At 40.8% G+C, this 24588-nt stretch overlaps 1 long non-coding RNA gene across 8 annotated transcripts; it reads right to left on the bottom strand.

The window, feature by feature from the left end:
- Nucleotides 1-345: 345 nt before the first annotated feature.
- Nucleotides 346-22630, bottom strand: LOC120394670. Of its 8 annotated transcripts, XR_005592359.1 has the most exons (5): nt 22538-22630; nt 21052-21202; nt 20497-20633; nt 14417-14537; nt 1759-1773 (listed from the first exon to the last, which is right to left on the bottom strand). It is a non-coding gene; the product is annotated as an uncharacterized LOC120394670 (long non-coding RNA). The 8 variants fall into 8 exon arrangements; XR_005592358.1 differs by lacking the exon at nt 14417-14537 and having other exon boundaries at nt 346-1773; XR_005592357.1 differs by lacking the exons at nt 1759-1773; nt 14417-14537 and adding an exon at nt 16538-17298.
- Nucleotides 22631-24588: the final 1958 nt, after the last annotated feature.

Raw genomic sequence — 24588 nt, 5'->3', positions numbered from 1 at the left:
GAATTCAAAATGAAACAGAATGACTGTTTAGGCTTCAAAATGACACATTTGTTTAATTTTGGCTTTCAAAAAAACAAAATGAAATGAAAATTCAAAGGGAACCAAACATATCAATAAGAAAATAAATACACGTGTTTTTCCTTTTAAATATTTTCATCAAAAATCAAAATATTCTGCAAAAAAAAAAATAGAAATTCTTCACAGAGATAAAATGGGATAATTTTTATCCAACTCTAGTATCAACAATATTAAGCGTTTTGGATGTCAGCTGGAAAATGAAGAGATGTAGCATCCTTACAACAAGGTTAGATTTTTTTTTGTTAGAGTATAATCCATGAGAAGTCTTCCTAAAACGAAAATCAAGTGGCTTTAGCAGTAGTAGAGAGAAGAGAGTGAATGGCTCATACAATAAGAAATAGAACGATTCATCTTTAATCTTCAGCTGTGATCTCCCTTAGCTAAAAAATTAAGTGGGTTAGTGGAAAATGAACACTATTACTAACTATAGTGTCAGGTGCCCATATGTGAAATGATTTTTGTGGTTTTGCAGAGGACAGAAGTCTGCATTGCAAAAATTCACGACCACAATTGGCGTTGATCTCCTTTTCTTTCAGTAATGTAAGCAGAAATGCAAGAACTGAATTCACATGGAGACTGAACTACCCTTTCAGATTGTCTCTATATTATGAGGAAGTCACTGCTGCTGTGTATATTGTGTATAGAAGACTTCATCTGGCACCTTTTAGAAACACTAAAATTCACACTTGGTGGGGGGGATCTTGACTTGAGCATCTGTATATAAAACATCTCATTTTGAACCTTAATATGTTGTCGATGATATATTTAGTCAGTGGCATGTCACTAATTTTTTTCCAAAGAAATTCCTGCAATATGCTAATATGGTTTCTACTTAGAAAAACAATTTCCAACAGGAGACTTGATTGTTATTAGTGGCGCAGACTCAAGTCTTTTTTCATTCTTCCTTTTCATTTTCATAAGCACTATTTCATTTACCCAGAGTTCTCCATTTAAGAGCTTTCACATTCTGACTGATTAGTCATCTTATCAAATCTTACTGGTTTGTGGCTCCCATGCTACCAAGTGAGAATTATTAACGGGATTTAGGAATTTAGCTGGCTCGGCACAATTTGAATTGTGACCTGTTTAGCAAGTGATGTCTAATTTCCCATGATTCCTAGTAAAATAGAATGGCTACAGAACGGCGGTGTGACTGACTTTTATGACTGTAGAAAATAGAGTATTCCAAGGAGAAAATCTTCAATAGAGCATCCATATGCTTCGGGTCAAATCCTGCTTGCCATATGCAATCAGACCTCCCATTGAAATCTGTGGACGTTTTGCTTGAGTAAGGACAGCAATTGAACCTTTATTTCCAAGAGATCACATATAAAATTCTTAATACTCCTAAATACATACTATAGTATAACATTTGGGGAAGGGCTATCATGGTTAAAAGAATAAAGTTCTCCTTCAGTGGAGACCAAAATCTTCCACTCGGTTGCCTTTTGCCCCTTTTCCCTAAATCACTGTTTTCTCTCTCCTTCTTCCTAAAGCACGCACAGTCACTGTCACTGGTGCTGGTAGATCTGGTTTAGAGCAGAAACTATAGTAGTTCAGTGTTTGTAGTTAAGTCTGCATTGTATCTTTGCTGCACCACATTATCTTCAAATGCATCATTGAATACAATTCTGAACCTCTCTTTGGCCATATATCTTCTTTATGTGGGGCAGCAGACTGTTGAATGTGCTGCATCTGCATTCATAATAAAAAAAAAGGAATAGTTCAGCTAGTGGGAATAGAAGGATGTTCAATCAGGGTAACGTTAACTGCATTGGATCGTACTTGTCCACTTGGGTAAATTTGCTGTCCACCTTTCTTGTGCATACCCACTGATCCTACCACTCGCAGCAATATTTTCAATACTTCTTAAGTTCATGATATTAATCATCTAGCACTGGGGGAACATGGTTTAAAATGTTACAGGCTAGGTGCTGTATTGGCTAGTGCTCTCTCACTGAAATAGTGGGTGTCAGTTCCTGAAACCAAAAGCAACACAAATGCTCTCTTTGCCAGCTGGGGTTGGGTTCTATGGGGCTGGAAGCAGTGGAGACGTCCTCAGGGTGGGGGGACGTGAGATCACCTCCAGGAGCAACTACAGAAGTGATCCATGTGCTCCCTCTGCTTCCCCCTTCTCCTCCCTCTTGCCTTCAGCATGGTGGGCTGCTTGGCATGCGTCGGGCCACACTGCTTTTGACTGTTATTGAGCAGAACCCATCATCAGCATAGACGCATGTCCCCTGGAATGGTGGTTGAAACATGAAGGGACATATGACTCTTTAGCACATCTGGCACATACATATATTTTGACGCCAGCTACAACAGTGTTATGAGAATGTCTGTTCTCACTTTCCGGTGACCTTGTAAACAAGAAGCAGTCAGTGTTATATTCTGCAAATGCAAACAAACTGGTTTGTGTGAGTGATTGGCTGAACAAGAAGTAGGACTGGCTCTAAAATTTTAAATTGTTTTATTTCTGAATGCAGGTTTTTTTGTACATAATGCTACTTTTGGAAGTTCAACTTTCATGATAAAGAGATTGCACTACAGTACTTGTATTAGGTGAATTTAAAAATACATTTTTATTTTTTTTAAACAGTGCAAATACTTGTAATCAAAAAATAAATAAGTGAGTACTGTACACTTTGTATTCTGTGTTGTAATTGAAATCAATATATTTGAAAATGTAGAAAAGATCCACAAATATTTAAATAAATGGTATTCTATGGTTGTTTAATAGTGTGATTAATCACACAATTAAAACAATTTTTTTTAAATCACTTGAGAGCCCTATTTTACATTTGAAGCTATGTCTCTGAGATATTTTGATATTTTGAATTAAGGGCATATTGAGCTATGGAAGGCCTCTACAATTCTGTACTGTGTTGGTCTCAGCTTTTCATTGCTACTAACTGAAATGGTTTTGTTGCCTCAGGAAACAAACAGAAAGGACGTCCTCCAGTCAGTTCTCATTTTATTTGAAACATTTTTATTTCTAAGCAGAACACATGCCTCTGTATGAATGAGCTGTTAAGTTCTGCACCATTCTGAAGATTGTACCCAGAGCTTATTACACACAAAAATTGTTGCACAATTCACAAATCAAAGTTGTTTTAATTCATTTCCAAGAAGAAATGAACACTTTGGATCAAACTCTGCTCATGATTCCATCAGAGTAAATCTGCAGTGACTCCAGCAAAGCTGATGGAATTACTATATTTTTACTTTAGGAGAACTGAGGGGAGAATGTATCCCTTACACTAGTAATGCTCCGGAAAATCTTTAGAAACCGGATATGATGTCAGAATTTTCAGAAACTGAATTTGAAAAATTGATGCAGCTACCACAGTATTTTGTGTTCTCTGCCTATTGAGATGGTTCAAATTCTCCAGGCTTTGAACGAAAATTAAAACTAATCAGCAAGATCTTTACATTTTTAAAAGAAAACTGACCTTTTGTAATATCATACTTAAGTTATAATGCCACACAAATTGTTTGTTTATTTATTACAGTACTAGAAAATAATGCTTTTGTAATAAAAAATTACAAAAGTTATTTTACTTTCCTCAGGGGAATTTTATCACACTTTTGTGTGAAGCCTAATGGGTAGAAATGTTTGGCAGATCTTTTTCTTCACCTTATCTCATACCTTGGAAAGGACTCTGAAGTACCAGTTGCATGGGTTATGTGATAGCCAATTGGTCTCTGATTGTGATGTGTATTGTTAAAATTTAGTACGGCAATGACATGCATGCAGAATTGCTCGACTCTTACCACACCAATACGACTGTCCTGCTTTTATGAGGCCCTGGTGCTACTGCTTATTTTTTTATTGCTTTGTTTAGGACTCGGAGCAGCTGTTTTGTATAATAAGGCAGAGGGAAAATAGGTTGCAAGTCCCTATGTGCTATAGATGCATCTTAATGCATTATTCTTTAATACAGTAGGTCTGCTTATGATTTCTAATAGGACCTTTGTCCTCATCATGTGTCCCGGGCCTCATACTGTTGCATGAAACCACCAAATGTCCATCATGACCAGCAACTGATGTTTTATAGTAGATTTTGACATGTTTCTTTAAGGTATTTCTTCCAATTATTATAATACCTATGCTAATTAAATTAAAGCTATAGGGACTCTTTGCCATCATTCTAGAGAGGTACTTTGGATGTATATTCTGTGTCTGTCCCAGAATCATACACATCTTACTGACTAGTATCTTAGGTTTCCATTTTAAGCTGGGTTTTTTTTCCTAGTGCCACCTTTATTGTTACATCAGGATTTCTGTTCAGTTAAATAGTTCTGTGACTAATGTACAAGTTGTTTCACTGAGTGATTATTTTAATGCAGAAATTTGACCTATAACGCCATCCATTATTTTAACTAATAGCATAGCACTATTATTTCAGAATCAATAACAATGCTAAAGGGGAACCAAAAGAAGTTGATGAACTATTAACCTAGTTTAAAGATTTATTTTAAATTTTTTTGTCAATATTCTTGTATGTGAAAACGTCAAGTAAAGTCACTTTAAAAAAAAACAAAACAGAATTTTCACATTTTCCCACATCAAATCCAAACCAGTGTAACCCACTCACCTCCTGGGTGTGATGCTCTGTCCCCTTCTAGTGGCACTCAGACCACTTAGAGATGAATGAGTCTGCCACCACCTTAGCCAAGAGCCATGTGGCTTTAGCTCATGCCGTAGACGCTCATGCATTAAGCTTCAGAAATCCCAGGTTCGATCCCGCCCGCCCGCGGATGACCAGGGTCTGTCGGTGTTACACCAGTACCTTACTGACTGAAAACACTCTTTAGATTATAAAGCCATGACACTCACTGATTTTTATGAAGCTCAAACATTCACCCCTGCATTCCTATAGGTTGTCAGAGTGGGCATTGGCAGTTCAACTCAATGGTTAGAACTGGGCTGAGGGAGCCAGGAACTAGAGTTGAGGGCAAAGGGTCAGAGCCGAAGTCGGAAACCAGAGCCAGGGGTTGGAGACGGAGCCAGGCAGCAGAGCCGGAATAGGAACTGGGGTCAGCGCCAGAGACAGAAACCAAAGTCAGGAACTGGGCGCTTGAGCTAGGAACCAGGAAGGGAACACAGGGCTGGAGCAGGACAGGAACAAGGCGGGGGCAGAACCAGGCCAGGACTGGAGCAGGGCAGGAGCAGGCAAAGGCAAGAATGATTGCATCTGAAGGCAGAAACACTGAGCAGCTGGTCAAACATTGAACAGCCGGTGACCAGCTGCTGCTGTTGGGCTTAAAAGCAGGCCTGCTGGCTCCCTTCAGCCAATCAGGCAGGCTAGCCAATCAGAAGATCCTACAGCAACCCAGCTGGGCTCATTAATCAGCCTGGAGGCTGGACTGATTAGAGCTTAGGCTCAACTGAAGGTAATTTATTTTACGTTGGGGATTGTGAAGAGTTGGGAGAATTGCACACTGTGCCTGGAGAGCAAGCTAAGGACTCCTGCTAGGAAAATGTGTACCCTCAAACTTTAAATACTTATTTAATATATATCACAGTTGTAAAATCAATGGACGGTCTAATATTCCAGTCTGATTAATAGGGAAGGTGCTCAGATGCTACAGTGGTGGGTGGTAGTACAAACCCCTAAGATACGTAGAAAGTATTGGGTAGGACAAGACAGCTAGTGTTCTGTCTTCCTTGATGATGAATAGTAGGGGAGACAGTCTTATTCTGTCAGTGTAGGGACTCTGATTAAAGACTTCATCCAGGCATAGTGCTAATGATGCAATACTGCATTTTATGGAAATATAAATAACTTTATATCTTCAGATCATGTCATGGTTTTGCTTTCTTCTAGGTCATGTTTTAAATTTAGTGCAGTGATGGGTAGACTTCAAGGGATTGGATTCAGATAAACTTACAAAAATGTAAGTTGCCAGAAGCTGGGAATGGGCTACAAGGGATGGATCACTTGATGATTACCTGTTCTGTTCATTCCCTCTGCAGCAGCTGGCACTGGCCACTGTCGGTAGACAGGACACTGGGCTAGATGGACCTTTGGTCGACCCAGTATGGCCATTCTTATGTGGATGTTCATTGGTTCTGTTTGAATAAAAAGTCCTTGTTCAGGAAAGTACTTTAAGCCGTGCTTAAATCCGTCAATGTTACATAAACGTGTGTTTAAAGTCAAGCACATGCATTCTTGCTTTCCTAAATAGAGATGAACTTAAAACAAGTCCATGGGGCCGGATGCGCTGCATCCGAGGGTGCTAAAGGAGTTGGCCGATGAGATTGCAGAGCCATTGGCCATTATCTTTGAAAAATCATGGTGATCGGGGGAGGTCCCAGACGACTGGAAAAAAGCTAATGTAGTGCCCATCTTTAAAAAAGGGAAGAAGGAAGATCCAGGGAACTACATGCCAGTCAGTCTCACCTCAGTTCATGGAAAAATCATGGAACAGGTCCTCAAGGAATCAATCCTGAACCCCTTAAAGGAGGGGAAAGTGATCAGGAACAGTCAGCATGGATTCACCAAGGGCAAGTCATGCCTGACTAACCTAATTGCCTTCTATGATGAGATAACCGGCTCTGTGGATGAGGGGAAAGCAGTGGATGTGCTATTTCTGGACTTTAGCAAAGCTTTTGATACAGTCTCCCATAGTATTCTTGCCAGCAAGTTAAAGAAGTATGGGCTGGATGAATGGACGGTAAGGTGGATAGAAAACTGGCTAGATGGTCGGGCTCAACAGGTAGTGATCAATGGTTCCATGTCTAGTTGGCAGCCGGTATCAAGTGGAGTGCCCCAAGGGTCGGTGCTGGGGCCGGTTTTATTCAATATCTTCATTAACGATCTGGAGGATGGTGTGGACTGCACCCTTAGCAAGTTTGCAGATGACACTAAACTGGGAGGAGTGGTTGATACGCTGGAGGGTAGGGATAGGATACAGAGGGACCTAGACAAATTAGAGGATTGGGGCAAAAGAAATATGATGAGGTTCAACAAGGACAAGTGCAGAGTCCTGCACTTAGGACGGAAGAATCCCATTCACTGTTACAGACTAGTGTTAGCCAAAAGGGCTCGTTTCCCCCTGGAGCTTACCTAATTACACCAAGGAGGCACGGAGACAGGAAGACGAGTACCACACCCTTTATTGATCGGTCAGCTGAGCGGGTGTTCCTCTCGGCTAGTGCCAGAGAAAGAGACACACCTTTCATGGCCAAACGGCCTACCTTTATAGCCGGTAACAAACAACTCAGCCTACGTTTGTTTACGTCATTTGGTTGACCTATAAACCCTGTGGATAATTGGGTACGCAGGATACATATATCATTTTGTGGGGGCTACAAGAGACATACAGCTGTTGAGGATACATTTGTCATTCTGAAGGGGACACAAGATACATCCGTTGACCCTTTGTACTAGATACTTTGGATGCATACATGTGAACGCAGCTGCATACACTTGGGGAGCCAAACAAAACTGATAAGCGAAATAGCTGACTTAGGTAGATACACGGCCTTCAGTCTAATGAGTTCTGTAAGCTTTCCAACACAGTTTGGACAAGCATAACATAACTTTGGTTTACTCAGGCCTAATACAAAAAGGCTTCATTAGCACTATGATTTTTCCAACACTAGGGACCGAATGGCTGGGCAGCAGTTCTGCAGAAAAGGACCTAGGGGTTACGGTGGACGAAAAGCTGAATACGAGTCAACAGTGTGCCCTTGTTGCCAAGAAGGCTAATGGCATTTTGGGTTGTATAAGTAGGGGCATTTCCAGCAGATCAAGGGATGTGATCATTCCCCTCTACTCAGCACTGGTGAGGCCTCATTTGGAGTACTGTGTCCAGTTTTGGGCCCCACACTACAAGAAGGATGTGGATAAATTGGAGAGAGTCCAGCGGAGGGCAACAAAAATGATTAGGGGGCTGGAGCACATGACTTATGAGGAGAGGCTGAGGGAACAGGGATTGTTTAGTCTGCAGAAGAGAAGAATGAGTGGGGACTCGATAGCTGCTTTCAACTACCTGAAAGGGGGTTCCAAAGAGGATGGATCTAGACTGTTCTCAGTGGTAGAAGATGACAGAACAAGAAGTAATGGTCTCAAGTTGCAGAGGGGGAGGTTTAGGTTGGACATTAGGAAAAACGTTTTCACTAGTAGGGTGGTGAAGAACTGGAATGGGTTACCTAGGGAGGTGGTGGAATCTCCTTCCTTAGAGGTTTTTAAGGTCAGGCTTGACAAAGCCCTTGCTGGGATGATTTAGTTGGGTTTGGTCCTGCTGTGAGCAGGGGGTTGGACTAGATGACCTTCTGAGGTCCCTTCCAACCCTGATATTCTATGATTCTATGATGGAGAATTTCAGGGACTCTAGCAGCTTTCGCAGCTTACACAAACCACTTTTACTAAGAATTTATACTGTGATATGTAATTATGGAAAAAGTCAAAGCAAGGATGGGTTACTGCTGACTGTATAATTATCATACATTTAAATACATTTACTAGGAAGATTTTTACTTTACTTTCCAGCTTCTATTTTAGGTGGGAGAAAAAGGTAGTGCACCTCATCCAAAAATCCACATTTATTTAGCAGTCATTTGGGATTCATGTAGATTTACTTATGCAGTTTATATGAACAATGATGTATCTATGTGATGGATACAATTCAGTATTCCCTTCAGGCATATCTGAAATGTGTGCCTGAGCGTTTTTTTAAATTGAAGGTTAGCAGCTGTACCGATTTGTGTTAAACGTGCTCATTTTATGTAGACTACTGTATAATCCATAACTGATTGAGTGGAGATCACCATTCACTTCACTTAGGATCTACTGAAACCATTAATCAAGCTGAGGTTCAATCACTCTTGTCGGAGGTTGAATCAAACTGGAACTTTGAGGCAAAAGGGTAGAGACTGATCCAATGAACATTGTCAGGAATGTCAAGTTATAATAATGGAATATTTAGGCGTTCCACAAAATATTTTAAGTGTCATGCTTCTCGTTTTCTATGAAACTGTACACACCAAATGTGGTGCTTTAGATGGTCCATTTCAGGGACAGAATTCCACGTCCGAAAATTTTCCTCGACCAACAAAAAACATTCGATTTTTTTCAAATGATAATAATGAAACTAGACAACATTTTACAGGTTTATAAATGTACCAGCCTAAGATATTTTTGTCAAGCTCTTTGCTGCCGAAAGTGCTCCTGAGCACTTCAATAAATGTTCACCCAGAACTGTAGTCCAAAACACTTTGACAGAAACAAGAAATCACTTATCCCATTATGGTATATATTTATGCAGTCTTGAACTTATAGCTTAAAAGTTAAAAGATCATGTTCAGAAGCACTCAGCTACAAGCACTTCTGTCCATGCTGCTAAGTAACAAAACAAGATGGTGAAAATCCAACAGGAAATTTGGACATATTAAGGTCAAGGTATGAATCAGGAAAAAAACTCCGACCAGAAAAATGAGACAGCTCATCCACAGGAAAGCTTTGGGCTGAAAGAGGCCTACTTCTCTTAGGACTTCAGCAGTATAAAATCACTCCTGGTTTTGTTTTGTTTTTTTTACAAGCTGTTTGGAGTGTCTGTGAGTGTATGTTTGTGTGAGTGTGGCAGGGTGATCTGTCACATTTACTCCACAAAACCAGTCAGCTCTACAGGGACAGTCCCCTTTCATTTTGTGTTTTCCTAGCTTGACATCTTCTATCTTTGGAATGTGCCTAGCACACCGGCGATGCTACCGCAAATAAATAAATAATATGTTAACATTCATAATATATTAATGACAAGACAGTACTATGACATGGAGGTTTCTAGCTTTATTATCCAACACAGGAGAAGATGCTGGGTGATAAAAGCCCTTAAGGCTAGAACTCAGAAAGGTTCAGTACCCAAATCTCAGTGTCTGAGTTCTTTTGAAAAGCTAGCCCGTATTCAGGTGTCTCAAGGGGAATGAACTCTTTCTAAAAAATCGGCCCTGATGTGGGTACTGAGCACTTGAAAATATGACCCTAAGCTCTTTTGAAAATCTGGTCCCATAACCTCCTGTGGGGGGCTTGCTGTAATGGGGGTGTGGAATTCACTATAAGCAGAATAAAGATGTTTTCTTTCAAGATTTATTTGTTGGGAGCTTTTGGGGAAGGGGGGGTTACTCAGTGAATCAGTTTGGCAACAGTTGATGCCAATATCTCTTAAAAAAAGCAAAAACCAAACCCCACACACCCACCCTGCCAGTGTAAAATGAAAAGTAATTTCAATTTTCCTCAATGGATTTTTTTGGGGGGTGGGAGGGAAGGGTTACAACTATATTTAATGACTTTGCCTTTATGCAAAAATAAAAAAAGTTACTTATTTCAGTCACAAATAGGGAATAGCAGCATAGATGTGGCAGGTACTGACTGGGTGTAGAGAGATGTGTAGGACACATACCCTACGATTCTGACATGTCTTTACTCAAGTCACCTAAGTAGTGTTTCACCATCTACACTACTATATTTTTTTATATATATATATATACACACACACACACACACCTGTGCCAGAGTGCATGCAGAATACGTACTCTACACATTACCATAAGGTTAGACATAGCCTAAATTCCCATAAATTACACTCCTTTCCTGTGGGTTAGGAGAAATTTTAAAGGGCTAGGAGTTTTCAAAGACACCTGTAGTGATTAATCTTCGAAACAATGAGACAGACAGACATTACTCTTCCCATATTAAAGCTGGAGAAAGTTAGGCACTTAGGGTCAGAGTTGTCTTGATTTACATCTGCTGGGAATCTGCCACAGTATTGTTCAGGGACTGATCTCTCAGGCGTGATGAACTGTACATTCCGCTAATTTGCAGTCATTCAGAAAATGTAGGTCTTGCCAGTCCACAGCCTTAACCACAAAATTATCCTTCCACTTTTGAAAGACAATAGGTATTTATAGTCCCACTGTTAAGGTCTTGCCAATAATAATCCACCATAGGAAAACAGAATCTGGTAATTTAGGCCCATTTCCTGTAATTTGCCTCACGATCAGAGTCTGTTTTGCCAACATGCAATGAATTGCAAAGATCCAGGCTCAAATCATGTTTGCTTTTCTGATCTTTTGAAGAATATGGAGGAGTGAGTTATAAATACCAGATTAATTACTGGAGGAAGAAAGAAAATTGGGGTGCCATTAAAACTGACGTTTTCTCCTGCACAATGTAGAATAGTGCTAGAAATGCCAAGAAGGCATAGAATCAACATATAACACACAGTGGTAACAATTAGTTTTAATTTATTAGGTAGTTTGCTAACAACTATACTGTGTTCTATTAGAACTTATTACATTTTATTCTCTTTTACCATGGATATCAACACATGCTTTACCTACTCATAACTATTCTGAGTCAGAAACAGCAACAATAAAACTTAGCAAAATCCATCATGCAGTCACAACCCTAAATTGGAGCAATGTAGAAGATCTTGGAGTTTAATGAATTGACATTTTGGCCTGATTTTCAAAAATGTGTGCTCAACCACAAGCCCTGCATCTGAGAGCAGACAACCATTTGTAAGGGCAAATTAGTTATGAAACAGCATACAAACCAGTTTTGAAAATCAGTCTGAGTCAAGATGGTGTAGTTGCTAAGCAACAGCATTAAAAGAATGCATGATTTTTGTTTGTTTGTATGTTCCTCTCTCCTGTTGCTTATTTCTCAGTGGGGGGAAGGGGGTAGACTAATATTTAAATTGGAATTTAACAACTGCTTTTTGCTTTTTAATTACACGACATTGAAAAAATAATGAATAATATTAGTGCTTCTGAAGAATAAGAGATTCAATTAAAAGACAGCAGTGTACATCTGCATGCATAGTCAGGGACACCAGGGTGGTGAGCATGAGTGGGAGGGACAGCAAATGAAGCTATGTGCCTGCCATGTTCGTATATGGCCCAATCCTGCCTCTGAACTAGCGGGGAAAGTCCACCTTGACTCCAGTGGTGTCAGAATAAGGCCCTAAATTTTGACCCTCATGAGCCAAACATCAATATACATCTCTACCCCGATATAACGTTGTCCTCAGGAGCCAAAAAAAAAATCTTACTGCATTATAGGTGAAACCACGTTATATCAAACTTGCTTTGATCCGTGGGAGTGCGCAGCTCTGCCCCCCTGGAGCACTGTTTTACCGCATTATATCAGAATTTGTATTATATCAGGTCATGTTATATTGGGGTAGAGGTTTAGTACCCAAAAAAAAAAAAAAGTACAGTCTACAGCTTAGTTTTCCAACATGGACCTAAGGCATGGCCTTAAATATTAGATGAAGGTAAAATTTTGAAGAACAACTAACTAACTTAAGGGGGAGATTTTCAAAGGCACAAGGAGCAGTTTGGCTGCCTAACTCCACATGACTTTCTGTGAGATAAAGGAGTCTCTCCTTTTGTGCCTTTGAAAATCTCCCATTGTATCATTTTCAAAAGTGTCTTAAGTGCCTAGGAATCTAACACCCATTGACTTTCAATCAGAATAAGATTCCTAAGTGCCCAAAAGCCAGATTTACACAGGTATTTAGGTGCCCAAAGATACAAATAGGTGCCTCATAGGATTTACAGAAGATTAACTTGAAGCCTGTGGGAGTTAGGTGCCTAACCTTTTGAAAATCCCAATAGGTACCTATCTGCATCTTTAAGCACCTTCGTACACCCAGCCCTAAGTCCCTTTTGAAAATGGCCCTTGAGCTCGTAAATCACTTAGTTGGTTCAGAAAATTTTACCCAAAGCCTAAAAAGTGATGATCTTTGACAGTTTCTCGAGCAGAACGCAAAGGCAGCTGCACAATACAGATGCCATAAGCGGTTGACTAGAGCAGCAAAGCATCCAGTAACTGTTTGCGTGGGTGACAGCAAGCTGCTGTGGTAGAGCAGTACGAATTGGCATTTGTTGGTTTGCCTGTAACAGAAGAATCATTAGCATAGCCCATAAGGGGGAAGTGTATAGGTGTCACTACAGAATGTTGAGATATAAATAAAAACAGAGCATTCTAGTTACCAGTATAGTTGTTGTTCTGCAGGTTTGAGGACTTTTGTGCAGTAGATCATTAAACTATCCATACAGAACAACAGATTACTACCTGCTATTGTGATAATCTGTCCTTTATGCAGAATAGATCTCACTTCTTATTATGCAGTACAGTTGAGTCTTTTTATAAGGCTCAATCTGAGCAATTTCCATTCTGATTGTTATAGAGTATCTGACTGATCACTACAGCCAGATCTACAAAATGACGTATTTCCTAAATTAGAGAGTTATGCATAGAAGTAACAAAGGCATCATGCCAATACTGATCTTTCTGTGCAGATGGATTTGAACAGGTTTTCCCACGGACTGATGCATTTCCATTGCCACAACAAAGATCTGGGGAAATCATCCTCAAATTCAGTGTCTCCACCAATTTCCCTAGGTCATTTGAGAGAGCACCAACAACAAATAGCTCCTTCCTACATACATATTCCGCTGTTGGGTTGAACATGAATATGCATATTAGCTGAAACTGGCAACAAGCGGAGTTTTGTTCAAGCCTCTCTCATAAATAAGTAGCACAAGAGAGGTGTGGCCTGTACGTCTGTAAGATGCTAGCCGACAGATGTATTGACAAGGACTACATTCTCAGAAGTGTCTGAATGAGTTAGGGGCTCAGCTCCCACTGAAATTCAATGTAAAGTAGGTGCCTATCCTTAGATTACCAAACACCATCCAAGACATTCTTGATCTGGGTTCATTTTCAATTCACTCTTGGGAGAGCCCATTAAAGGCAAAACACTAGCATAATTTTTTCCATCATGCTGCTGCAGACCTAACTGCTCATATCTGCACCAACAGGTTCAAGAAAGCAAGAAACATAGCAACAAAGGAAATGCTATACTGGATCGAACAGTGCTCATCTTAGTCCAGGATCCCATCTCTGACATTGACCAGTTCCAGCAGGTTCAGAGTAAAGTTATGGAACACCACTTCAAAAGAGAAAGTTTCTTCTGTACCCTTCATTAGTTAGATGTTGACTAATGCATGTAAATGTACAGATTTATCTCTCTACCAAAACTCTTATTTTTTAAAATCCTTGTTTATAACAACTCTGGATGTTTTCATTATCCATATAAAATGTCCATTCTTTTTATAATCCTACTAAACTCTTGGTTTCAATGCTACCTTCAATATCTTATATATTCTAGCAATAAAGTTCTCTTTCCTTGAGGCAAACTTGAACCAGAGACTCTAAGCAGACAAATCTTCATCACACCTCTGATTCCCTCCATTTCTGCTCACATTTCTGCTTTTCTCTCTCTCTTTTTATTTCCGTTTTTCACCAAAAGCAAAATTCACCTGGGATGCAAATCACAAGAAGGTCTACTCATGATCAGGAACTCAGATTTCTCCACCCTAGGTGATCTGTCTTGCATGCAGGCACCCAACTTATGAGGTAAGGTAAAACTTCCATCTCAGCCTGAATAAAAACAGAGTCAACAAATATAACATATTCTGTATGACACAACATCTACAATTTTCAATTACTTAAACAAAATGCTAGCAAAGGACTTCATAAGATTTTAAGATGAATACAGGGTATATCCCCAATAGCATTGCTTTTCATAGCATTTTTAATACCTGCATCTGTATCAACATCATCACAATCCTTCCATTTTTTCCATAAGCATGATGCAACAGTGGATGGAGTGATTCCCAAGGAAACATTACAGCCTCTCAATCAATTGCATAAAACACATTCTGAACATTGTCCAAATGGGTGTTTACTGGATAGAAAATAACTGCTCCTGTGGCGCCCTTAAAGTCTATTGATCGCATAATATGTATTTTAAAAAATTTCTAAATAAGAGAAAACAAAGATGAAAGGAACTATTGATCCATCCAGTTCAGCCCCTGTCTTTTGGAAGGACTAGCTGCATTTTATATACCACTGAAGTGCCAGCAGTCCTCATAGATTTATCCATTCTTTTTTATGTTTGCAGCCCTTGCTACTTCTTTGAGCACGGGCAGCCTATCCCATTTCTCAACAGCACAATGCAAAATATGTTCCCAATGCCCAAGCTAAATACATTATTTTTACCTCATGTCAAATCTCAAACATATTTTTGATAGTTAATATTACTGTGAAAACACCTGGAAACAAAATACGTCAATGTACAGTTTCAAAGTTCCATGGAATTTAACCACATAATTCCCACTAATGCCATCAAGAGAGAAATCCTAAAAAGAATGAGAAGAAAATCGACAATGCAGCATGATGAAACTGACAAGTCTCTCAGCAGCACTTTGCCCATTCTTCGGTCTGAAGAGCTGGGGCATGGGGAAGCAAAAGAGGAGGGACTCCAATAACGGTAAGAGGAAATGACAGGGTGGATGAGTGTCCCCTTGTGTCCTTAGTTTGATTCTGCATTCATTTCGGATATATACAGAAGAAATGAAAAAAAAACCTGATATCCTATATTCTATTTTTGGACCTTAACCTTATAGTGATGGTAAAAATGACTTGGAGAGTTTTTACAGCCTTTTTGTGACTTGAGGTATTTTTTTGAGTGTGGTTTTTTTTTGTTTTGTTTTTTAAAGAATTGCCTGAGATAATCCATCCTGGAACAATCTTTTGGATTATCTGTTTCCACTTTAGCTTTCCATTGTATACATAAACATACAATGTTCCAGATAGAGTGAGAGATTCAGTTAGAGAATAAGTAAACAGCTTCAACCGTGTTTAATATTCAGAATAAAACAGCTTACCGAACAATCTACTTCAGCTAGCTGCTGTGGGGTTAGCTATTGGCCACACACAGAACATTCAAAGATATTAGCAGAACAGACTGATGTGGGATCCTTAACTCACCCTATCGAGCAGAGCTAAAGAAGGACAGATCCTCAACTGGTGTAAATTGTTATCACTCCAGCACCTTCAATGGAATTATTACAATGTCTACCAGTTGAGGATCTACTCCAGAATGTTTCTGTGTCAGGGATTTAATAACAGTGAATGATCTTTTACAATATTTTACCCCTGATGTTTAGTAATATGGTATATCCTTGGACATATTTTTCACATCCAAAGTAGACTGAATCAAAATTTGTGCCCAGCAGGGTAAGTTTAAAAGATGCTTCTGTAGCCGTAATATATAATTGTCTGGCTTTTGTTCCTAGGCATGTTTTTTCAACATAGGGCTTTTCCCCTAGCATTTACTCTGTTCCTAAAATTATTCACACCCGGGAACATGCTCCAGGCCTCCATCAGTCAGCATTTTTCATCCATTTGATCTGTGCACACATATTCTGGCAATGGATGTTGTGGAATGGAAATAAAACCAAACAAGAAAGATTGGATTGACCATCCTTTGCAATACTGACTAACGCTTGGTCTTGGCAAACTAAACTAGACTTGTTGGAAACCTGGCTCATAACACCATGGAGGCTCAACTTTCTTGCTGGAAAATAAAACTGATGCAAAAAACAGTTGATCCTAAAAAATCAATCATAAAAGGTGCTTGTTTCCCTGGCTGCAGTTTGGAAGCATTTTCTAAGTTGTCTCTTTATAGATTACATATAACTTGCTTTGTAAAAGCTAGGAACAATTTTTTTCTGCCAACACCACCTTTTGGACCCAGTTTTCTGCTTTTGTTGGCAGTCTCTCTCTAGTCAGTGACCTGAAACCATGCAAACCCAGTCTGCTGACCTAGCAGTGCTGTGAAACTATTCACTTCTGTATTGCTCCTCAAGGGACATTTACAGGATCTTTAAAATCACAGAAAGAGAACACAACGATTGTGTTATGTACAGTAATCTCAACCCAATTAAAAGTAGCTTTGAGATCCAAGTGCAATTTTATTATGAACCTGAAAATGTGTCACATTTATATGCAATTGTTTATTTGATGAAAAATCTTCTTTATCTTCAAAAGGCCATGTACACCTTCCTGGACTTGACAGGCACAATTCTAACTCTGACAGATTTCAAACAACGTAGTCACATGATGTTTGTCATTGGAATTGATAGAATTTAGAGACTGTCAGGGATATGCATTTATTACAATCAATGCTTGCAAAAGTCAGTTTTGCAAAATTAAGCTCCAATCCAGCGACTGTATCTGGAAACCCTGACTCTCACTCCAGCATAACACTGTACTGAAATCAGTGGGATTCCATGCAGGAATAAAGATCTTTGCTTGATCAGTGCTATAATGCAGTGCATCTCAGGCCCAGTCTTCCCTACACAAATGGCAAAAGAGATTTTGTTCAAACTTCAAATTCAACTCCCAAAGACCAAGCAGGAAAAATTCTAACCCCAAAAGATGAATGCTTCTGAAAACTTAAGATCTAGAAAGAAGGAGCTATAATGGACACTCATTAGCAAACCTAACGATAGCAATCATCTTGCCAGTGATTGTCATCATTAAACATTTGTTTTTACTTAGCCTAGTCCTTTAAAATCATTGCCAAGCATGCAGCTGATTTATAAAGCGAGAAGGTAATATTTACTGGACTTTTAAACTTTCTACTGCACAAGGAGACACGACTAACATCCTGCCAAAAAGGATTTGTACATGAAATATTCAAAGTTCAAAATTTAGCAACAAATATTATTTAGCCTTTCCAGCAACTTCATTCCTCTCTGCATTTTTAGCATTATGGCCAGTACAGGTGAGGGGTTGTTTTAAGATCCGCAAAAGAAATGATACATAGGATCTTCCCCATGGAAGACATTCATTTTCCTGCCAGATTGTCTTTTATCTTTTAAATAATGAAGCTATCGCCCTATCATGTGATTCAACTAACTTTGATGTAGTATTGGCCCACTCACATGGCCTAGAGGAAAGATTTAATTATTGGAGAGTTTAATTTTTTAGCTGACACGTGTAAAATACTTTGCCTGCCCTTCTCTCCAGAACATACTCTCACACAAACTGTTTACATGAAAGCAATTAACTTTCTAATAAACAATGGATGCTTTACAACTAAATATGCATTTGCAATTCACAGTTTTTCTTTAAAAAAATTGTTTTATTTATCAAAGAAAATATACAGATTTATACCTTACCAATGGGAAATGAATAAAACCATCAATTATTACATGTCTATAAATTAGGCTAATGTTATGAGCAACTCCGGTAAACTTCTCAGAGAGAGTTTCCTACTTATGGAGATGAATTTAACAAATATATACGTCCAATTTTTATGAAAATAAGGATATATGGGGATTTCTATTGCACTCCATTAGTAGGTGTGTAGTTTTTGTTGGATCTTTTACATATTCACTATAACAATACAAACATAATACCTGTTGCTAAGCAATATGATACATGGTGTTAATTTAAATCTGCCACGCTACATGCTTATGAAAATAAATGACCAAACTTTTAAAGGTTATCAAAATTGTACCTCCAAAACTTACACCCATATTTCATTAGCTTATGTGACTAGACACTTATGCAAAAAAACCACACCCACTTTACTTTGTATATACAATTGATTTATTTTGCATGCACAATGTTTGTATTGTGCATTTTTATTACGTATTTTGCATGCAGGTGCATGTTTCTTTGTCAGATTTAGATTTCATTTTCATTGTGTCAGTGATTGTGCTATCCTTTATGTTGGTACAGCCCCAATCAATCTGTGGTGCTCAATAAGTAACAAGTGCCACCTTTTGAAACCTCTCTTCTACCATTCATATATGACCATTATCTGAATCTAAGTTTATCCCCAAAATTGCATTACACTCCTCGTTACATATTTCTCTCTGTATAAGCATGAAAATAAATACAAAATTAATTCTATACAATGCATTTTTAGCGTAACATTATTATAGAGTCATAGTCAAGCCATAGTTAAGTGCATTACAGAGAATAAAGATATGGGGTGGGATTTTCAACACCCGAAAGAATTTGGATGTGAAATTTCTATTAATTTTCATGGAAACTGGATAGCCAAATCCTCTGCAGAGCATTGAAATTTCAGCCTTGGTCCATGCCATAGAATCCTATAATCTACTATATGCGAGAAAAAAAAATAAGATTCACATAATCGATAGGTGTTTCTCAATGCACAAATATCTGCAGTTGTGTATAATTTCATGGTTGGTTTCCATTGAGCATCTTTCAGCAAAGCTAAATAAGCATTTTATTCCAGAAGTTATCTTCCATTTCTGCATTTGATTCTTTGCAGATTGGAAATGTAGGTTTACTATAAATAGTTAAAGTGAACTTTTGCAATTAAAGTCATTTTTTAAATTTTCAAAAAATAGCAAATAAAACATTTGTATTGTATTAATGTACCTAAAGCATTAGAAAGAAAGTTTCCATCATGTGTAATTACTATAACATTGAATTATGACTTGAAAGAAGGATATTGTTATACAAGCATTGAATATCCTATAATCCAACCTGGGGCTCTGTTCTCTAATGCAAGTATTTTTATGCATAAGCTTTAAAACCAGAATGCAAAATGAACAGCACATTGAAATTATGCTATTGTTTGACAAAGTATTATCTATGTAGTTTCTTAAATCTTATTGAATAATGCTAATGTAGCTTGGTATTGTTCTCCGATTAAAAAAAACACCTCTCGGAATTTAATATAATTATGGTTCTATTAAAATTTGACACAATAGGGGAAAAAAGCCTGTTTCAAAATGTCTAAGACATCTTTCCACATGTTCCTCAGACAACATATTTTGTTAGTTAGCCAGTAAACCTATCATCTGAAACAAAGGAGAAAACATTTTTATGTAGAAGGTAACACCAGGGTGATCAGATGTCCTGATTTTATAGGGACAGTCATGATATTCGGGGTTTTTTCTTATATTGACCTATTACACCTCACTCTCTATCCTGATTTTTCACACTTTCTATCTGGTCACCCTAGGTAACACGGAAATCCTCACTGCATCATTGCTTATTCATGGTTTTCACTAAAAGCAAGAACATAGGCACATAATACCTGATGCTAAAGCAAGGCCATGGAGTCGTAAGATAAAGAAAAAGCAGTAAAACAATAACAATTTCAGTAAGCAATACTATAGTTATGCAAAACTTGCTAAAATAAGATTTCAGATCACCATTGTATTCATTTGTGATGCCATACACAAGAAAAAAATAGTTAACTGAATTGGGCAAATTGGGATTTGACACCAACAAATATTCTACTAGCAATTTGATTATAAGCCAGAAACATTGTAAGAAGTTTTACTCTGCTGTTTGATGTTCTTCCATGAGGTATATTGATTATGTGTGTATACTGCTGTCGGTGAGTGAAAATCCTGTTCAAAGTAAGGTGGGAACCCCACCAGTTTACAGATAAGTACATGGAGACCCGCAGAGGAAAGAGTTATATAAGCGCTAATGGTTATCAACATTCTTGGGAAAGCAAAGGACTCCTCTTGCACAGAATCTGGAAATCTGTACTCACCCATAACTGTGAGCTCTGCAGAGGCACTACTGTTCTCATTCTTGTAGCTGACAATGCAAGTGTACGTCCCAGAATCGTCATCAGTCACATTAGAAATAAGTAAGTTACTGCCAGCCAGTAATGAATATTTTTTGGATCTGTAACATTGACCAATAAATAAATAAATAAAAACCATGTTCACATTCATCTCCAATAAAAAGTACTCAGGATCTAAGGTACTCCATAGAACCTTCTCAGCTGGCTAGCTCTGATCTTATAATGTTGTTATTAAATGTGATAATTAACTTTTGGATGCTGCTCTACCTGATTTAAATACCATTTCATAAAAGAAGACATTTATGGCCAAATTCTACCCTCAGCTATGCATGCACAGCTGCAAATGAGGAAAACAGGAGTTTCATGTGCACATCCAGTCTTATTATTACTTAGAATGAAAGCTTGATCTCCTCAAAGCTGAACCAAACTGACAACATTTAAAATGATAGTTAATGTTTTACCCGTACTTCACCCTGGGAAACGAACTTTCATTACATAAGAGACGCGTGTATGAAATACCTGACAGGAATAATTTCATCTCCTCGCATCCATGTGAAGGTGGGTGTGGGAAACCCAGAAACACAACACTCGAGAACGGCATCTTTTCCCTCAAGGGCTACCACATTTGACGGTCTCTGCTGGAAAAATTGCTGTCTGTGCAAACCCGGATCTATGAAGGAAAAAGAGAGTTATCATAAAATGCTATTTGTGTTCAGAACATGGAGCAAAACAGCCTATCAATAACGGACCCAGGGAATTCAGGTCTTCAAGTCTTATCTCTGAAGAGGGAAAAAAAAAAGTTAATAAAGAATTATAGAAAGGGCTATGGAACGGAGATCTGATGGAGCTGTTTGTGGATGGAAGCCAATGGAGCTGTTTGATTCTGGGGTGATGCTATCTTTTTGAATAGCTGCAGAAGCATTCTTTAGAGATTGGAGTCAGAGCTGAGTCTTGGGAAGGCCACAGAAAAAGTTGCACTTGAGGCAAAAAGAGACAAAGGCATGTATAAGGATGTCAGAAAATCTGGGGTCAGGGTAGTCACGGCATTTTGAAAGTGGTGGTAAGCAGATTTACAAATATGAGAGGTGAGAGAGAGGAAAAGGGAAGCTCTAGTAAATCAAGGAAGTCATCAACATTATGAACCATGGACAGAAACAGAAAGGCTGAGTTGAGAAGGAAGCTAGGAGAAAGAGTAGTGTCCAAAAAGCTCCTTTGGCTCAAATTTGCTGGAGGGATGTTGAGAAACAGCTTCAAATTTAGTTGGTAGTAAGGCAGGCAAAAAATAGACAGAAAGAGTGACCAGGAAAAAGTCAAAGTGTAAAGTTTGGACAAAGACAGACAGACATCACTCTGTGTGTGTGTATATATATATATATATATATATATATATATATATAGTAAGCATCAAGAAGTTTAACTAAAATAGCATGTTAGTTTACAGGGCAGATAAAACACTTGAGAACAGAACTGTGGAAATTCCTGATACGCCATGGGGATGAGATGTCTTAAGTCTGTTCCAATTCTATTTAAAATGATTTCTGAAGACACATACACACACACACTATAACTATCATTACGTATTCTTCCATATCACCTGACAAACACTGACACCTGCAAATCTCACTTAAGTTAGCAGGAAGCCATAGTACTTAGCATCTCTCAGGATCAGGTCCAACGTAATGGCTCTGTTTTACCAAACATATAGCTAGAAATTTTATTTATTTCTATTGTGACAAAGTTCCTCCTCTACCTTGGTGGGTCCTGCGCTTATTGGCAGATTTGCTCACTTCAGTGATCTTCCCCAGTGTCTGGGTCAACTTCTCCTGTGTCTGATCAGGAGTTGGGAGGTTTGGGGGGAACCCGGGCCCGCCCTCTACTCCGGGTTCCAGCCCAGGGCCCTGTGGATTGCAGCTGTCTATAGTGCCTCTTGTAACAGCTGCATGACAGCTACAACTCCCTGGGCTACTTCCCCATGGCTTCCTCCAAACACCTTCTTTATCCTCACCACAGGACCTTCCTCCTGGTGTCTGATAACGCTTGTACTTCTCAGTCCTCCAGCAGCACAGCCTCTCAGCTCCTTCAGACTCTTGCTACCAGCTCCTCACACACACACCACAAACTGAAGTGAGCTCCTTTTTAAACCCAGGTGCCCTGATTAGCCTGCCTTGATTGGCTGCAGGTGATCTAATCAGCCTGTCTGCCTTAATTGGTTCTAGCAGGTTCCTGATTACACTAGTGCAGCCCCTGCTCTGGTCACTCAGGGAACAGACAACTCTTTCTCCAGTGGCCAGAAGACCTCCTTTCTGCTCCTCTGCTGTAGAGGGTAGGAGGGAGAGGGCTGCTACTGCTGTTGCTGTTCCTGCTGGGCCCTCCCTGCTGCTACTGCTCTGGCTCCGGCTGCTCCCCTGGCTGGGCTAGACACCACCACCCACCCCCTTTCTCTGCTATTTGCTTGCTGGCTGGCTAGTAGATTTCCCCCCCACCACCCAGTTGCTGCTGTTGCTCCACCCACAGCCCCTTTGGGGGGGGGCTGCTGGCCCGCTCCCCAGAGGAGGGGAGTGAGGGACCCCAGCTCCAGGCCTTGTTGCTGAGGAAGCCACCACCACCATCTTCTGGGCGGGGTCCCTCCTGCCTAGCCACCAGACCACCACCTGGAGCTGCTGGAGCTGCTGTGTTAGCTGCTGGGGAGCTGCTGGAGCCCCGAGGAGAAGGAGAGTGCTGCCTACTGCTGCTGGAGGACCTCATAGAGACTCTGAAGGCCACCGTGGCGGGGGCACCTAAGGACTGAGTATTTTTCGGACTGTGCTCTTGTGGTGGGGGCTTGGACTGTGTCTGTTGGGACACTGGGGGTGTGGCGTGGAGCCTGCCCCCGGTCCATCTGTGTCCCCCTTCGCCCCCACCACCGTCGTTGCCCCCTCCACCACCCCCGCTGGCGTTTTTCCATCTGCCTCATTCTCCTGCCTCTGGGACTGAGCTGCTCACCTGGCTTGCCACGCCCACCTCCGCCATTTGGGCCTGCAGCAGCAGCCAGCTGCATTGACTTTTTGCACAAGTGCCCGTGGGCGCACCCCCCACCCCCACCCCCTTGGCCTGGCCCCTCTCCTTACCACATTTGTCTGCCCCACCCACTTCCCTCTCTGGCCCTGACTGTCCTGCCCCAGCCCTCCAGCTAGCCCCGTGGTCCCACTGCCCTGTTCCTAGTTTGATTTTCCCCGGCCCTGTGATCCCCAGCCCTGATTGGCCCCTCCCCTCGTGCGCCCATGCCCCCTCCCAAGCGCTTGTGGGCTTCCCCCAATTGCGTTTGGCCTTGTTCACTGCACCCCCAATGTTGTTAGCCCCTGGTCCCCTAGTGCAACTAGAGGATCCGGAATTCTCTCTGGGTCGGTGGCCTGCCACCCTCCCGCCCCTGGGTCCTTGATTGCTCCCCACGCCCCTTTAGCCTTCCCTTTGGCACCCTCCTCCCTGCCTGCAGCCTAGCGGGAGGGGTGGTCGCCTCCTTTCCTCCTCCCCTCGCTGTTTGTCCCCTTCCCGCTCTCGTTATGGCGGGGACGCGCGGGGAGACCCTCGCGATGCTCCCACCACCCCTCCTCCCGAAACCCCCGTGTCCAATCCCCAAGCCTCTACCTCGACCGCCGCCGCCGGTTTACCTGCCACTGCCCCCGCTGGGGCACCGGCAACGGCGAGTATCGGGGAGACGTCCGCTGCTGCCACGTCCTTCGCCCCTTCCGATTCGGAGGGAGCCCCCCCAGCCGGTCGGAAAGGTCGGGGTGGGAAGAAGGGTAAGGGCCCAGCTATAAAGACCAGGCCCTCCATGGCGGGGACTACCCCCGCTGCCGTGGTCCCGGTACCGGCCGCGGCATCCCTCCCCGCTGTTCCCTCTACCAGCTCCGCAGGTGTCCCTCCCCCGGCCCCCAGGGCATATGCCCAGGTGGCGGCGGCCCCCCCGCCTGCCGCTACTCCTCCGCCTGCCGCTTCCACTACCATCTCTAGCGGCCGGGGCCCCTTTCCCACCTTGACTAGGAAGCACGGCGTCCGTTGCCTCCTGGTGCCCGCCTC

The sequence above is a fragment of the Mauremys reevesii genome, unplaced genomic scaffold (assembly GCF_016161935.1).
Source record: "Mauremys reevesii isolate NIE-2019 unplaced genomic scaffold, ASM1616193v1 Contig72, whole genome shotgun sequence".
Lineage (NCBI taxonomy): Eukaryota > Metazoa > Chordata > Testudines > Geoemydidae > Mauremys > Mauremys reevesii.
This window is presented reverse-complemented; position numbering and strand designations above follow the sequence as displayed.